Genomic DNA, 17,645 nt, shown 5'->3' on the forward strand with positions numbered 1-17,645 from the left:
GCTTGGAGCTGGGAATGAATTCGGTGTGTTCCAGAAAGAAAAGGGCCAGAATGGCTGGAGCAGCATTACAGAGGGCAAGAAATAAATTTTAAGAAGTAGTGAGGCCCAGAGAATGAGGGGCCCTATGAGACCACAATAAGGAATCTGAACTATTCTGAATGTGATAGCAAACCAGTTTTATACAACTTTCTGTCATGTTATGACTTTCCTCCACTTGGCACAGAATGCCCCATGAGAGGAGGAGAAACAATAGAACAGAATAGCTGAGGCTGAGATGGAGTGCTGGATGGCCCTTTGCTTATGGACCCTGTTTCAGGCCAAAAGACCTTTATTGTTAGGGATCAAGGCCTTGGCATTGCTATTAGGAACTTGTAGACTCCATGACATGCACTATTGTTGAAACAATTAGACACAGGCAATGTCCTTTCTGATGCATACAGGGCTCTTTGTGGGTCTGTATTCTTCCTTTGCATATAAAATCTATGAGTATGTTGTTTCTCAGACCTTAACATACATATGAAACATCTTAGCAGATCATGTTAAAATGCAGGTTCTGATTTGGTAGATACCCTTTCTTTCTTTCTTTCTTTCTTTCTTTCTTTCTTTCTTTCTTTCTTTCTTTCTTGTTTCTTTTCTTTTCTTTTTTTTTTTTTTTTAGCTGCTTGATGAATAAGTTTATTATCTTTACCTGAAAAATATTAATAGAAAAATGTGGTTTGGTTTATTAGCTCTCAACAGCCCACTCCTGAGTGCTAGGAAGCTTGCCTTTTTCTGAGCTATGCAGTTTCTCTCCTGGGCAAGAGACATTTTGGGATAGTTCCACTTTTTTCCTTTTCACTTCTTTTTTAGGCTTCTTCTCATAGAATAGATTCTCTCATATAACAGTGTGAGCTTTCTTAAAAATGTCCTCCATCATGTCTGGAGTTACATTGTTTGTGTATTGAGAGAATTATTTATTATAAGTATTTCATCTTCTTCCATTAGGTATCACATATAATCTGCAACATTCTGACCCATGATGTGCTTCTATTGTAGTTCTGTATTGAATTCATTGCATTCTGAATCATAACCAGGGAATAATTTGGTACTGTGAGGGGTAGACAAGCGTCCATCCACAGCTCCCTTGAGTGCCCCAAAAACTTCATTTCCAGTAGTAGTTCTGGCAAGCCTTGCATCCAGATAGTGGGTGATGGCACCACGTTGGCCATCAATCTTCCCATATTGTATTCATCTCTGGTCACCTCCAGTTGGCCTTCATAGATCTTGTCCATGCCAAACCTGTTGAGAAGCCTGCAGACCAGCAACATGCCCATACAATATGATGCATCATAATTTTTCAGGCCAACCTTCATACCATAACATTGGGAGTTCATAAACATAAGCTGCACAGACTATCATATCTCCTTCTCTACAGGCATAAACAATCTGACAAATGACATCTCCTTTGATCATGCACCATCATCCTGTATTTAGGTGTGTTGTACTTATTTTTATCCTGAGTTACCAAGCATTTCTGAGTATAGTAATCAGTTTTACCCTCTCATCTTTTTCTAAATTTCACATGGTATCTCTTGAAGTAAGCCTTATTCTTGACCACTTTTAAACCCTATCCTGCAGAACAAATACTAGTGTCTGTGGCTTGCTATAGAGCAGCCAGGGTGTTGCATTTCAAGTAATCTCAGAGGTGATATTGAGGCATCATATAGTCAGATCATGCAGTCTGAGGACTACATTTTAAGAAGCCAGAACTAAGGCCCCTTTGACAAGGATGCAGTTAGATTCCTTCACCTGTCTCCAGTTTACCTGTTCAGATTCAATCCCCTTCGTTCCAGAGCTGGAGTGACCTGATATAAAGTGAAGTAAAAGATGAAAAGTATAAGTATAAGATGTATAAGAGAAGAAGTATAAGATGCAATTTGAGGGGCACCTGGGTGGCTCAGTGGGTTAAAGCCTCTGCCTTCAGCTCAGGTCATGATCCCAGGGTCCTGGGATCGAACCCCGCGTAGGGCTCTCTACTCAGTGGGGGCCTGCTTCCTCTCTCTCTCTCTCTCTCTCTCTCTGCCTACTTGTGATCTCTGTCTGTCAAATAAATAAATAAAAACTTTAAAAAAGAAAGATGCAATTTGAAATCATACCTAGGCCCATGGGATCCTGAATTAAATAGTGAGGCCAGATGGACCAAGTCAAATAAAAGTCCTATGCATGTTAGGTAGTCACTCTGTTTACCCCTCCTAAGACACCAAGGTCATTTGTTCCAGAATCTCTTAGAAGACAGAAGGCAATTTGAAACCAATCCTGAACCCTGAGCACCTAGGGCTGGCCAGTGAGGCCAGCTGACCCTGATCAAATGGCACCCCACTTCTGTCTCCAGAAACACCAGGCTCCCCAGCCTGGCTCCTGCAAGGAAAGCTTTTTTTTTTTTTTTTTTTTGTATTGCACAGGATATTAGCCACTTCCTTCTCTATAATTCATCCTTCCACTTTGCCATCTGGAATATTTCTCTTTTACAAGTGCCTAAGTTGTTACAGTTTGAGGCAGTTGAATCTTAAATTTGCCATGTTAGGTAATTTATTGTTTTTAATGCTTTCTTCCCTAAATTCAGAGTCTGTGGTTTGAAACAGACTCCAGTCAGGATTTCTGCTTCCTACTTGGATATCTGGTGGTCTGCCCTTTCCAGGTCTTCTCTGGGTTTATTTTTCAGCTTCCCACTGGTGACTACCAAAGCTTCCTTCAAATCACTCCTCCCACTGAATCCATTAGTTTCCTCCATCCCTTCACTGTCCTGAATGCCTTGGTCAGCCCCCTTATGGTGGGAGCTAAGAGGTTTTACTGTGCCTAAAACATCTTTATACTGATACTCTAAATCCTGCTTTAAAAAACCTTTTGGGCTATGGTCATATAAACAATAGGTAGAAATAAGTACAAAGTAAATAATGAGATTTGAAGGGAAAGAGGCCTCACAATTGTTGAATATTTACTATGTGTAAAAGTCTGAACTGATAGAATAAGAAAATATCATTCCTACTGTGCAGATGAAGAAACCAAGGCTCCAGAGAATTTTCCCAAGGGATCCTGAGTTACAGAGTGGTGGGGTCAAGACTTGTACAAGATCTAACTCAAAGCCCATGTGTGTGTCATCAGGTTAGTAATGGAAGATTAGGTGAAGAACAGGATACCAGGCAAAGGTTGAAAACCAGGTTCTGTGGGTATTCAAGGTTGGGATAATCGAGCATAAGTCAAGCCAGGAAGCAGAATGGGCACAGAATTTCTAGAACAAAGTACCAGCTACTAGATAGAAGCTTTATGTTGAACTAACCTTGGCATTATCTCAAGATTTTATGAGCTTCTTATTTATGGAAAGAGCTGTACTTCTGGTTTGGTTACCTTAAAGCTTGCAAATGAAAGTGAATGGCGATAATCTGCTCTATGGAAATTTTGAGTAGGAGTGGGAGAAGATTAGTTGATCCCTGGAAATTTTTCCATGATTCTCTTTGAAGAGGCATGTTTAGGTAACACTACCCTAGCGGTTCTCAACCCTTGGGAGCTTTGGAATAGTTAGTATACATGGGCCCCATCCAAGACCGACTGTTGGGTTTCTAGCTGTGGGACCCTGGCATTTATGCTCTCTGAAGCTATCCAGGACTGATGGGATGCCAGGGTTAAAACAACAGCCTCAGGATAAATGAACTTACTATTTTTCCTTGCTCTGAGAAGGACAGACTTAAAACACTGCACAGTTCTAAGGGGCAGAGGAGAATAGGGAAAGCTTTCTAGTGCTAAAAGTTGGAAACCTGAACTTTTGTCATTTGGAAGGAGAAAAAGACAAATTTTAACCACTTTCCAATTTTGTCAAAGGACCATCCACCCAGAAATTCCCTTCATCTCATGTTTTGATGAGTCTAGCTTCCAGGGTTTAACCTTCATGGAATCAGGTTCCGGAGTGAGTTTGGTAATATCTGACACTCACTTAAAAAGCTCAATTTTAAAACTCACCACACTACATACAAGATCTGCTCTTTGTCTAAAGTACTGGCAGCTAGGGAAAATGCTGCTTCGTTGATTTTAGACCCAGATAATCTAAGGGACACAGTAGTTATTTGTCCTGACCAAGCTGCTTACGAAGCCATCAGGGAGCCAGAGCTAGGCCCTGCCCATCCTAGACTGTCTTCTTGAAGTGGAGCAGCATTTAAGATGCTCCTGAAATGTGATGAGAAATACAATCATCCCTATAAAATTAGCATGGGATGCTTAAGGGAAACAGTCTGTGTACCCAGCTCAACCCAGCCTCATAATGGTGGCCAGAGGATCTATGGGGCATCATGGTTATAGTTCCAACTTTTTATCAAGCCTCTCTTTTTTTTAGAATTGGTGTAAGACCCCAAGATGAACTATAGCACACTGAATCAGAAATTAACTATAGAAGATGATGGATATTTCAGAGCAAGATGACCCCCAGCTAGCATTCACTCTTTCCTAATTTGTCCTTGGTTTATTTCTTGGGATGTATTACAACTCAGAAAAAAAAAAATAAATGAACCAGATTCATCATAGCTAAATGAGGTTTTTGCCTAAGAAGAGGTATGGCCGAGAGAGAAAACATAAAAATCCCAGAGAGTTGAACAAGACTTTTAGAGCTTGTCTAGGTTAGTGATCCATCAGGATCGGGCAAAAAATGAAAATGTCTTCCCCATATCCCATGAGTTCATTTCATTGGTAGGATGTAATCCAAATACAAAACCTTAGTTACCCAAGTCTGAGAAATGTAAATTTTGTTCCTAACTACTCTAAATGGAAGGATGGTAAAAAGAAATTTTAGAGAACCAATCCAAGGATTGCCCAAAACCAGCAATTTTCAACCTGTATACCATAGAATAGTGACATGTAGCTACATGTTATTTTTTAAAGACTTATTTGAGAGAGAGAGAGAGAGCATAGAAAGAGGGGCAGAGGAAGAAGGAGGGAGAATTTCAAGCAGACTTCTCACTGAGTTTGGAGTCCAACATGGGGTTCAATCCCAGGACCTGAGATGACAACCCGAGCAAAAACCAAGAGTTGGATGCTCAACCAACCGTGCCACCCAGGTGTCCCCATTTTTTTTTTTAAGAGATTTTGTTCTCAGATGAATTTGAGCCATCCTTGACAAAACAAAGCTGAATATGATTCTTTACTGAGATATGTCTCAGGGTCTTCAACATCCATGCGGGCAACCCAGTTCTTCATATTTTAGGAAACATGAATTGGGTAAACACTTATCTAAGCCCATTTTTCAGATGAGAAAATTGGAGTCCAGAGAGATTAAATAAGACATCTGAAGTTGAATAGCCAGTTCCAAACCAGAATCCATGTCCCTTAAGCAGCCAGGCACGTACTCTGCTAGAAGAGAATGAAAAAGAGGTAGGGGTGGCAGACAAGACAAAAAGAAGAAAGATGAAACTGACAGGAAGGTGAGAAGGCTAGAAATCTAGAGGAAGAATATGCATCTATGTCTCTCCTAGTTACTGAGAGGAAAAAGTACAAATCAGTCTGCATGTGTCCTGACCCAGATGCAGAATGATTTCATTAAAGAGGTCGGAGCCCTGAACCCACATCTCATCCCTTCCCACATGTGCCTGGAATATGTTGATGCTTTAGCCTCGATTAGTAACAGAGAAAACTGGTTCTGTGGAGCATGTCATCTTTATAAATAGAACCAGAGTCCAGTGGTTTCTAAATAGTCAGGAGAAGCTCTGTCTTCTGGTATCAGCTATTTATTTGTACTTCTGTTTCATAAAACGCACCTTCTCTGGTCCTACACTTTGCCCATTAGGCGTCTGCTCTCCTGCCCCAGATTTGCTACACAGATTCCTGTCTTCTTGACTCAAACCCCTGGGAACAGGGCCAGTGAGCACTTTCTCCTCTGGTCCCTGCCAAGGTTGTCACTGTGGTGAGGATGTTTGTGTTTGATAGTAATTCCTCCTTTAGATGGTGCACTTAGGGGAAGGAAGGAAAAGAAGAAATATCTTTTTCAGCCACTATGCCTTAGTGGCCACATCTCTTTCTCTCAGCCAACCTGCACATTTGTTAATTCTTTTTAATAAAAATTTTAGTGTGTCAGTTCTTTCTGGTTTGGGTATATTTTGTCACTCACAAGAAGTAAATTGTAATTCCAAAATGATGCTAGGCAATCTGGTGATGTTATGGTGCCGAGTCTCTCCTCCACTCCCGTTTCTCTCTCTCTCTCTCTTTCACAAGCACTCTCTTCCTCAGGTAACAGACAGAAACCTAAGCTCAATCAGCAAAGCTGAAAAAGACAGGATTCTCCAGTAATGTAGCATTTCCTTTTCTGATAGACTTTTCTGATAGACTGATTGATTTTATTTTATTTATTTATTTTTTATTCATTCATTTGACAGAGATTACAAGTAGACAGAGAGGCAGGCAGAGAGGGCGGGGGAAGCAGGCTCCCCGCTGAGCAGAGAGCCCGATGCAGGGCTTAATCCCAGGACCCTGGGATCATGACCTGAGCCGAAGGCAGAGGCCTTAACCCACTGAGCACCCAGGCGCCCCTCTGATAGACTTGATTTTAAATGAACCATTCTGGAAATGAAGAACTCAGTAATTTGTGAAGCAATTTATACTATAAATAGCTATTTATCTCTATTAGTTAACACGTTTGGCCACAAGTAATAGAAGAGCCAATTAAAACTTGCTTAAACCCCACCTCATACATACCCCCCCCAAAGGGTAATTTACTGATCACCCAAAGAACAGTTAAGGAGTAGACCTACTTGTTATACTGTCGGATCCAAGAGCCAAAACAATGTTATCGGGACACAATTTCTCCCTCACTACTCCTGCTCCCTGCTCACCCTCAGCAGACTTCTCTCAACCAAGAGGTCCCTAGATGCCCCAGACTGACGACCTCATAGCTCCCAGTCAGCAAAAAGAGAGAGTCTATCCTTCAGTTGCTCAAGCAGGTCCTTAGATGAGTTTCACTGTAACAAGTTCAACCATGTCTAGTCTCCTGAAGCACTCACTGACCAGAGCTGTTCATTATGTGATTGCCATGACCTGGGTCATGGGCCCACTTCTGGAGCCAGCAGTGAGGTGCTATTACCAGGATGCCAGGCAATTATTGCTGGTCAGGAAAAAATACTCTCAGTTACACTCTATTTATGTATCATTCATTTATTCATTTTTGCAGAGATGAATTGAGGACTTGTTTTGTGCTGGAAACTAGGGATAAAATCCTAGATAACTTCTGCTTGTCCTTCATGATGCAGCTGAAGAATCAGCAATTTTATGATGAATTTCCTTCACTGACACCCCCTCAGCAGGACAAGGTATTCCCTCCTGATGCTCCTGCTTTTCTCAGTAAATACCCCCACCATAGCACACACTATTCAGATTTATACTGATGTCTCATCATCTTTCTCCTTAATTTACTGTGAGCTCCTGGAGGACAGGTCTTCTGTCTTATTTATTTTGGCCTCCCCAGATACCAACAGCAGGCACAAAGCACTCAGAAACCCTTTGCTGAATAAATATATGAGCGATGAGTTATTTAATTAGTGAATTAACACATGTGTTCCTTGGAGATTTTGGAAACTCTCAGGAGAAAAGAAATCCATAAATAACTAACTGGAATACAATGCAATCAATGGGACAACAACTGTATGACCAAAGACCTGGGAAGCACAATGGAAGATGATGTGTAACACAATTATTGAAAAAATTTAAGATATTTTTTGGTATTTCAAATCTAAACCTATCTCCCCATGACTTGTACCTGCATTTTTTGTTTTTCATTTTTTGAATAACTCCAAATATGTCTATCTGTTTTTCTATCATCTGGAACAATTCCTGACAACACATAAGGCACTTAATCAATATTTCTAAGAGAAATCATTGCATTTTCCCAGCTACACAACAGTATCAGTTGTGTAAAGGTAGGTATCTTATCCTATTATTGGGTATTCTCTGATAATTGCTATATCATTGTAAGAGTGAAAATATTCTCTTGTTGACAGTCCCCTGTGTTGGTATGTCTGCAACCCCAAAATCAACTTGAAAATTGGTTGTTTGAAACCTGAATTACATTTTTTAGGTAAAATATGGTCAATGGTGCTTGCTTTCCAAGCTATTACTCACTAGCTGATTTGGTGGCTATTGGTGCTCACCTGGGACTCAGGAATCAGAAGCCTCTAAGTAGTCCCAACCCTCATTTAAGGTGTAAGTTGGGTTTGGGCAGAACTGGGTCAAATCAGTCTTGGCCTCCTTTAACTGCTGATATCCCTCTTCCTTCCTCTACTGTCCTCTTCGCCCATGGCCTTCTGCTGCACTAAGGCTTCCATAGCTATGGTGGCCTTGAAGATGCACCACTTAGAATTCCTACTGTGTCATTGTGACTAGAATTGATAAACAGCCCCAGAGGCTGTGCTCCAAATCCACCATGCCATCTGCTCTGAGGCTTTGCTTCTCTTGGGCTGCTCTCACCCAATGATTGAGCACAAGAGGGGTACTAAGGCAAGCCCATACCTGTGAGGTGCTAGGTACATTGGCTCCAGGACTCTCCTTCAGCTTGGCCAAAAATTTCCTAGCACTGTGCTACAGTCCGAGACTCTGCCAACCCAGCTGCCTATCCTTCCTTCCCTCTGGCCTGCACAGGGTCAGCCCTGCACTGTGGTCAGATATCTCTTCTTACCTTCTCAAACTCCTCCTCTGCATCTCTTACAAACATTTTCCAGTGGATCTCTTGCATTTCTAGTTCTGTCTTGGCCTCTGCTTCTTGCAGGACCAGGAGTAACACATTTGTGACCTTGAGATTGCACACAGGAAGCATACAGCAGGGAGACTTCTTCAACCCCCATAACTGATGAGCATTTTCTTGCTTGGGGTACAGGAGAGATTGGTTGGCCAGTGCATTAAGGAATTATTAATTCAAACAAGAGGAGTTGGACTTACCTAATGGAGCTGAAAAAGATCTGAGACTCTTATACTTGGCAGTTAGCACCCAGTCTTCCTCAAGACCCTAAGGTCAGATAGATAATCTGCTCTTCCCGATTTCCTGACTTAAATTTCAGACTGTTTCTTATTTTTACTTGATTTATACTTTAAAATTACTTTCAAGATTCATCTTGATCTGATTTTACATGGAAATAAATGGGAGTAAAAAGAAAAGGTTTCCAGTGCAATTTTTTAATTTAAATTCAATTAGCCAACATATAGTACGTCATTAGTTTTGATACAATGTTCAATGATTGTTCATTGGTTGCGTGTAACACCCTGTGCTCATCACATCATGTGCCCTTCTAAATACTCATCACCCAGTTACCCCATCCCCCCACCTCCCTTTCCTCAACCCTCAGTTTGTTTTCCAGAGTCCAGAGTCTCTCATGGTTTGGCTCCCTCTCTGATTTCTTCCCATTCAGTTTTCCCTCCCTTCACCTATTCTCCTCTGCACTATGTCTTATATTCCACATATGAGTGAAACCGTATAATAATTGTCTTTCTCTGCTTGACTTATTTCACTTAGCATAATCTCCTCTAGTCCCATCCATGTCAGTGTAAATGGTAGGTATTCATCCTTTCTGATGGCTGAGTAATATTCCATTGTGTATATGAACCACATCTTCTTTATCCATTTATCTGTTGAAGGACATCTCAGCTCCTCCTGCAGTTTGGCTATTGTGGACATTGCTGCTATGAACATTGGTGTGAACGTGCCCCTTCTTTTCACTACACCTGTATCTTTGAGGTAAATATCTAGTAGTGCAATTGCTGGGTCAGAGGGTAGCTCTACTTTTAACTTCTTGAGGACCCTCCAAACTGTTGTCCAGAGTGGCTGCACAGCTTGCATTCTCACCAACAGTGTAAGAGGGTTCCCCTTTCTCCACATCTTCACCAACATTTGTTGTTTCCTGCCTTATTAATCTTAGCCATTCTAACTAGTGTAAGGTGGTATCTCAATTGTACCAAAAACCATAAGATGGTTAGGAATAAACCTAACTAAAGCAGGTAAAGGATCTGTGCTCTAGAAACTACAGGACACTTATGAAAGAAATTGAAGAAGACACACAGTGGTGGAAAACACTCCATGCTTATGGATTAGAAGAATAAACATTGTTAAAATGTCTATCTTGCCCAGAGCAATCTACACTTTCAGTGCAATCCCTATCAAAATATCATTGACATTTTTTAGAGCTAGAACAAACAATCCTAAAATTTATATGGAACCAGAAAAGATCCTGAATCACCAAGGGAATGTTGAAAAAGAATACCAATATAGGGGGCATCACAATGTCTGACTTCAAGCTATGTTACAAAGCTGTGACCATCAAGAGAACATGGTACTGGCACAAAAACAGACACATAGATCCATGAAACAGAATAGAGAGCCCAGAAATGGCTCAGCTCTATGGTCAACTAATCTTTGACAAAGCAGGGAAGAATATCCAATGGAAAAAAGATAGTCTCTTCAATAAATGGTGTTGGGAAAATTGGACGGTCACATGCAGAAGGATGAAACTGGACCATTCTCTTACACCATACACAAAGATAAATTCAAAATGGTTGAAAGACCTCAATGTGAGACAGGAATCCATCAAAATCCTAGAGGAGAACACAAGCAGTAACCTCTTCGACATCAGCCATGGAAACTTCTTGCAAGACATGTCTCTAAAGGCAAAGGAAACAAAAGCAAAAATGAACTATTGGGACTTCATTAAGATAAAAAGTTTCTGCAAGCAAAGGAAATAGTCAACAAGGCTAAAAGGCGACCTACGGAGTAGTAGAAGATATTTTCAAATGACCTAACAAATAAAGAGTAGGTATCCAAGATCTATAAAGAACTTACCAAACTCACACCCAAAAAATAAAAAATCCAGCCAAGAAATAAGCAGAAGACATGAACAGACACTTCTTCAAAAGAAGAAATATAAATGGCCAACAGACACATGAAAAAGTGCTCCACATCACTTGCCATCAGGGAAGTACAAATCCAGTGCAATTTTTGAGTTTCTGTCCCTTCACCTCCCAGCAACACTATGCATGCAGCCCGGTCAGACTGAGACATTGGACATATCAGGTGAATAACCTGGATCCTTTTTACACAATTTTGTCTGTTCCTTATATGTCTGTTCAGTATTTAATAGGAATGGAAAAAATAATAAAAGTAAATGCTTTTTTATGTTTAAAATAAAGAAATATTTTCCATGTACATACTACACATGATTTTTGAACTAGACAATTTCTTGAGGAGGCATAAATGTAGACATTTTAAGAAGCTATCCCCAGAAAAGACCACATACAGCATCACGAATTTTTCAGTTTCAGAATTTCAGCAGGCTGGTTGGTTACACGGAACTCTCAGAGGGCCAGTCTCAAAGTTAGTGGTGAAGCCTTGTACACACCATGTACTGCCACACACACACACACAAAAAAAAAAAAAAAAAAAAATCAACAGAGAGAGGTTGGCAGCAATTGGGAGTGTTTAACTGCAGCCAAACCAGTTTATGTCTCACCAGTTTTGTTAACCATCGTGTGTGGAGAGCTGAGTTAACTGGATCCCTACTCTAGTTTTATGCCAATAACATTTTGGGAGCCCCTATTGACTGGTGCTCTGGACAGCTGCCTAGTAGCTCACCCATTAATCTGGCCTGTATCATTCTTAGCCTGGGGTATAGAATGGACTCAGACTGAAATACCATGTCATGTCTCTGAAAAGCCCCCAGAGAGCCTGAGTGCCATTTGGCCAGAGGAAGACTAGGGAGAGGGGAACTTGGTGGAGACAGATGAAAGAATTTGGTGCTGGTTATGTACCTGGAAGGGTGAAGGAGAGCTGTGGCAGGAAATCACAGGTTTTTCTTACCATCTGAGAAGGAATGTCTTCAGTGAAAGAAGGGAAGGGGTAGAGGTTTTCAGTTTTGCCATTCCTCCTGCCCCCAAGAACATTTGGCAAAGTCTGGAGACTTCTTTTGGGTTGTCACAACTGGTGGGGAGGTGCTATTGGCATCTAGTGGGTAGAGACCAGAGATGCTGCTAAACATCCTATAATGTGTGGAATAGCCCCCACAATAAAGAATTATCTGGTCCAAAAGATCAGTAGTGCTGAGTCTGAGAAACCCTGCTAGACCCAGGCTTACCTCTAGTCCTGGGCTAGGATAGCTTATAAGTCTTTTATTTCCTTTCTATGATAAAAGCTTTCCTACAAATCTTCCTTTGCTTCATCCTTGGTTTACCTTCTTCTTGTCTGAGTCCTGTAGCACCTAGAGTATGTTCCACACCTTTATTCCATACTGGTGGAGAGCGTGAGTGGCCGGAAGCTGGGACGGAGGGGAAGGCAGGGAGCTTTGATACAAGGTACTCCCCATCTTCCCTGTCTGGGCCTTTCATTTGTACCCTGAGGCATTCATAGGAAGAGAAAGCCTTACAGACTAACAAGGAGATGGCTCAAGAATTAGTGACATCCAGATTTGTGCAGAGGAAGGAGAGTTTCCAGAAAAAATAAGTTTCCTTATTAACACTTACATGGGAGAGGGAGTGCGTGTGGTATGCTTACATCCTATTTATCTAAATATTGTTTCCATGAAGTCAGAAACCTTACCCTATGTTCTGACTATCCATAAATGCATAACAAACCTCCCCTAAATTAGCAGCTTAAAGCAATTTATTAGTATCTCTCACAGTTCTTGAGTTGTCTGGGCTCAGCCAGGTAGTTCTTGCTTAGACATCTCACATGTGGTTATAGTCAGATGGTGGTCGAGGCTAGTCATCTAAAGGCTTGACTGGCCTGGATGTCCAAGACAGCTTACTAATACGGGTTGCATTTATTGTTGGCTCTCAGCTTAGAACTCAGCTGAGGATCCACCTGGGATGTCTACCTGTGGCCTCCCCATGTGGGTCAGACTTCTTACAGCATGGCAGCTGTCCTCTAAGAGGGGGCATATGGAAGAGCAAACTGCAAATCTTTTTGTGACCAAGCCTCAGAAATCTCAGATTTCAGATGGTTAGAATAAAGTCACTGAGGCAGATTCAAGAAGAGGGAAATTAGACAACCTCATTTGACGTGAAGAGTACATGCACACAGGGAGCGAAATGATTGATTTTTGCCATCTTTGACTGTTTACCACTTCCTACTCTTTGAAGTCTCAAACTCTCCCTCCCAACCCCAAACAAGAGGGCCCAGCATAATGCTGTGCCATGTAGGTGAGAACCAGTATAGAGTAGTGGTTAAGACTATAGGTGTTTAGAGGCAGGGAGACTTGGGTTTGAGTCTGGGATTTTCCACTTACCATCTGTGGATCTTGGGCAATTTGTCTAACCTGTCTGAGTCTCTTTTGGCTCATTTGTGAAAGGGTGTTAATAAGTACCTCCCTTCTTTGTACCTGTGTAGGGTGTGGGAGAGGATGCTGATCTCAATGAATTCCTTTGGCTTTCTGGCTTCTGTTCAGGTTCAGTCAATGAAGGATCCAGCAGGAGACTGGAGGGCACAAGGCAAGAGAGTTTGAAATATTTATTCCCAATGGGATGCTGCAGTTCTGTCATTATCTGTGATACTCCATGACCACAGCTTCTGCAGGGCAACCATCATCCTGGCTCCAGCTGTCACTGCTTCCTCCCCTTGCCTCTTCAGGCCTAGGGGTAAAAATGGCTTCTCCTTGTAGCTTTGCTTGGGTGCCTCAACATCTTGCCTTGGTTCCTTTAACTCCACCATGCACAGGAAAATAATTCCTTCTGTAAATTATCCCAACATTTCACTGAAGTATGATTCAATGAAACCAGCAGTTACCTCCTAACGTCTTAAGGGCTACATCCACCAGTGGCTTCCTATTGGTCTCAGGGTGGAGCCCAAGCTCTTCTTCACAAGGGCCCCATAACCCTGCTAGATCTAGACCCTGCTTGCCTCTCTAGCCCACTGGGCTGTTTGTCTCCTCTGCATCTAGTACCCTGCCCTTAAGTCAGTTCTTATAATGCTCGTTCCCATTGAATGTGCCTTTATGCCTTCCTGGAAATCCTGTCCTCATTATCCCTCTTCCCTTGCAGAGTTCACTCAACTTACCCTCAGCTCAAATGCTGCTTGCTTGGGAAAATCTCCACAAATCACTAGATTGGGCATTTTATTTGTTTCTTAAATTTACTTCATATTTATATCACAATTTATGCATTTGTTTGATCAGTCTGTCTCTCCTACTAGACTATAAGAGGCAGGGGATTGAACTCATAGAAACAGAAAGTAGAAAAATAGTTGCCAGGGGCTGGGAAGTGGAGGAAATAGAGAGAGCTAGTCAAAGGGTAGAGATTTGAGGTATACGATGAATAAGGTCTGGGGGCGCCTAGGTGGATCAGTGGGTTAAGCCTCTGCCTTCGGCTCAGGTCATGATCCCAGGGTCCTGGGATGGGGCCCTGCATCGGGCTCTCTGCTCCGCAGGGAGCCTCTTTCCCCCCTATCTCTCTGCCTGCTACTCTGCCTACTTGTGATCTCTGTGTCACATAAATAAATAAAATCTTTAAAAAAAATGAATAAGGTCTGAAGATTGAACGTATAACATAGTTGCTCTAGTCGATAACACTATGTTATATAATTGAAATTTGCTAAGAGAATAGAACTTGAATGTTCTTGCCAAAAAAGGGGGGGAGGAAATACATGAGGTGATGGGCCTGTTAATTAACTCACTAGGGGGAATCCTTTCACAATGTGTATGTTTATCAAATCATCACATTGTACACTTTAAACATCTTACAATTTTATTTGTCCATTATACTTCAGTAAAACTGGGGGTGGGGAGAGGCAGGGAATAGGCACCATGTCAATTTTGGATCACTTTTATATCCTAAACATCCAGCATGGTACCCTGGCACATTTAGAATTTTTTAATCAATACATATAATCCAAAATTCCAGATTTCACCACAGGAGGTTAGAAAAAATGAGTTGGTGCTTCCAAGGTCATTTTAAGAAATTAGATGCCGTGTTGAGGACTTGAGTCACCAGATTTCCTACGACTTAAATTGCCCCTCTGCACCTTCAATTCCTTTTGGATATTTTTAGAAACCATGTGTCCAAACAAAGCTCTGCAAGGAAAATTTATACCCCCACCACCACCACGTGTGTGGTATGCAGCAGAGCAGAAAAACAATCAGAAAAGCACTCAATGAAGGAGAAAACAGCAGAATGTGAGTCCCTGGGCAAAGCATCTTGGAGAAGCCAGCCCAACAGCTGCTTGCATTAAAAATGATTGCTTTATATTTACGGCGGACGGGCAACAATAAGCAGTTTATAGCCTATAATCTAACACAAATGACTTGGGAAAATAGTCTTAATAGATAGTTCAGCTGAGTGTCCCAGGGCGTTAGGAAGCCCAGCAGGGAATACTCAGAGTTGGCCTTCATTGATCCAACAAAACCTCACTGACTGGCTGCATGTTAAACCATTTCGCTGTACAATTTTATATTCTCCCACTTAAGGAGACTCTGCAGAAGACCCATCAAACTCTGGGGGCACAGACTCTACTAGATACTCATCCCCAGAGTTCCCACTGGCTTCTTAGAAACTAAACCCTCCTCCCTGGGCTGCATCAGGCCAGAGAAAATGAAGCGCGACCTTGTAAAATATCAGTTCCTGGCTATTTCTCCCCTAATTGTGGGGATGTTATCATGGCAGAAGAAAAATATCATTTTTCTGCACTCCATTCTGGAAAATGATATCCATCTGTGGGAATGCTGAGCAGGCACAATCGCTGTGGCCAGGCATGGTATCAGACTGACAGGCTGAGTAAGAGTTTGGTTTTTATGAGTGGTCAGCTAGAAGAAAGGAAGTAGGTTCTGGGGGAATTTGTGTTCTCACTGCCCTTTCTTCTGGCCCTCTCACCGGTGCCTTGGGCCTTCTTGCTGTGCAGTGGAGCCTATTTGATCCCAGAACACCAACCTATATCATTGGTTCCTGTACTGTACACACATATTCCTAACCAGACTGCATGTTCCTCAAGGTCAGGTCCATGCCTCAGACCTCTTAGTCTCTCCTGCACCTCATTAAGACAACTGTTTTACTAGAAAGTATCTACTTCCTGCTAGAAAAATAGTAGTTCCATCTACAAGAAAGAGCACAGCCTCCCACCTCCTAACCACAGGTAATATTTTGTGTTACACCAATCCCCCCACCTATGTTAAATTTGTCTGACCTATAGTCCCATTTCTCTTTCCTCTTATTAGTTAAGAACTTAAGATCCAATACCAGGGAATTAGTGGCCAGCATTCCAGCTCACTCACAGTGGTGTGATCTTTGGAGAGTTATTTAATCTTTCAGAATCTCAGTATTCTTATCTGTAAAATGTGGCTAACAATGATACTTACCTCACAGCGTTGTTGTAAAGACTGAGTGTAATATGTACAACATGCTAATGTTGTTTGCACAGTGCATCCACATAGTTAGCATCAATCAGTGTCAACTTCTTGCTATAGTCTGGATGTTTGTGTCCCTTCAGAATTCAATTTTTCAAATCCTACTGGCCAATGTAATGGTATTTGGAGGTGGGGCCTTTGGGAAGTGATAGGATTCTGAGGGTAGAGCCCTCATGAAGGGGGTTAATGCTGTTATAAGAGACTCCACAGGGGTGGTTAAGTGACTCAGTTGGTTGAGAATTGAGCTCTTGGTTCTTGGTATTGGCTCAGGTCATGATCTCAGGGGTCATGGCATCGAGTAGCATTGGGCTCTGCACTCAGTGGAGAGTCTGTTTGAGGATTCTCTCTTTCTGCCCATCCCCACCTCTCAAATAAATAAATCTTTAAAAATATATAAATAAGAAAATAAATAAGAGAGACTCCACAGAGCTTCCCCACCCCTTCCAACATGTGAGGACAGAGTGAGACGGTGAGAGCTATGAACCAGAAAGAGAGCCCTCACAAGAGCGTAACCATGCAGGTGCCTTGATCTCGGGCTTCCCAGTCTCCAGAACTGTGAGCAATAAATTTCTGTTTATAATCTACCCATTCTGTGTTATTTTCTTAACAGCAGCTAAATGAACTAAAATATTAATTCTCTCCCTTCCCTTCTTTTTCTTCATTTTATGAGGGTAATCTCATCATGGCCTACAAATATTTACAGATTTTTTTTTTTTTAAGAAGCAGAAGTTTCCTACTAGAAAGGATTACCCTAATGAAGACCAAGAAAGACAAGGAGGTCTGAGACATGGACCTGACCTGCAGGAGCTTGTAGTTCAGTTAGTGATAAGTGTGTGCAATACAGGAACCAACAATACAAGACAGTGAGCTCTGAGTCCACAGCAAAAAGAGAAGATACTCTGAGCACAAAAAGAATAGCTCCATAAGCTTGGGAAAGCTTATCAGAGAAGCAGGGTCTTTAAGTTCTCAGAAAAATTAACAGGAGGAGAAGTACTCTGGACTGGAAAATGATATCAGTAAAAATCTTTGGGTAAGAAATAGAAAGTTCAAAGGACAACAAATAGACCATACAACTGAATTGCCCTGCGTGTGTTTGGCCAGTAGTGAAACATATGGCTATAGGAAGCCTTTGCTCCAGGAACCATATAGCCCCATGGGTGTTTTTACACATGAACTTGGGCTATTCAAAGTCACAGGATAAATACAGTATCTCTTCCTGGAGCTTCAACTTTCTTGAAAATTAAATTTCAAATACATCATGATTACATT

General features: G+C 41.7%; 1 pseudogene across 1 annotated transcript; it reads right to left on the reverse strand.

The window, feature by feature from the left end:
* Nucleotides 1-724: 724 nt before the first annotated feature.
* Nucleotides 725-8,740, reverse strand: LOC308343344 (large ribosomal subunit protein uL18-like; annotated as a pseudogene). Its single transcript has 2 exons — nt 8,684-8,740; nt 725-1,606 (listed from the first exon to the last, which is right to left on the reverse strand). The product of its transcript is annotated as a large ribosomal subunit protein uL18-like (transcript).
* Between the last annotated feature and the right edge of the window lie 8,905 nt (nt 8,741-17,645).

The sequence above is a fragment of the Martes martes genome, assembly GCF_963455335.1.
Source record: "Martes martes genome assembly, chromosome: 5".
Lineage (NCBI taxonomy): Eukaryota > Metazoa > Chordata > Mammalia > Carnivora > Mustelidae > Martes > Martes martes.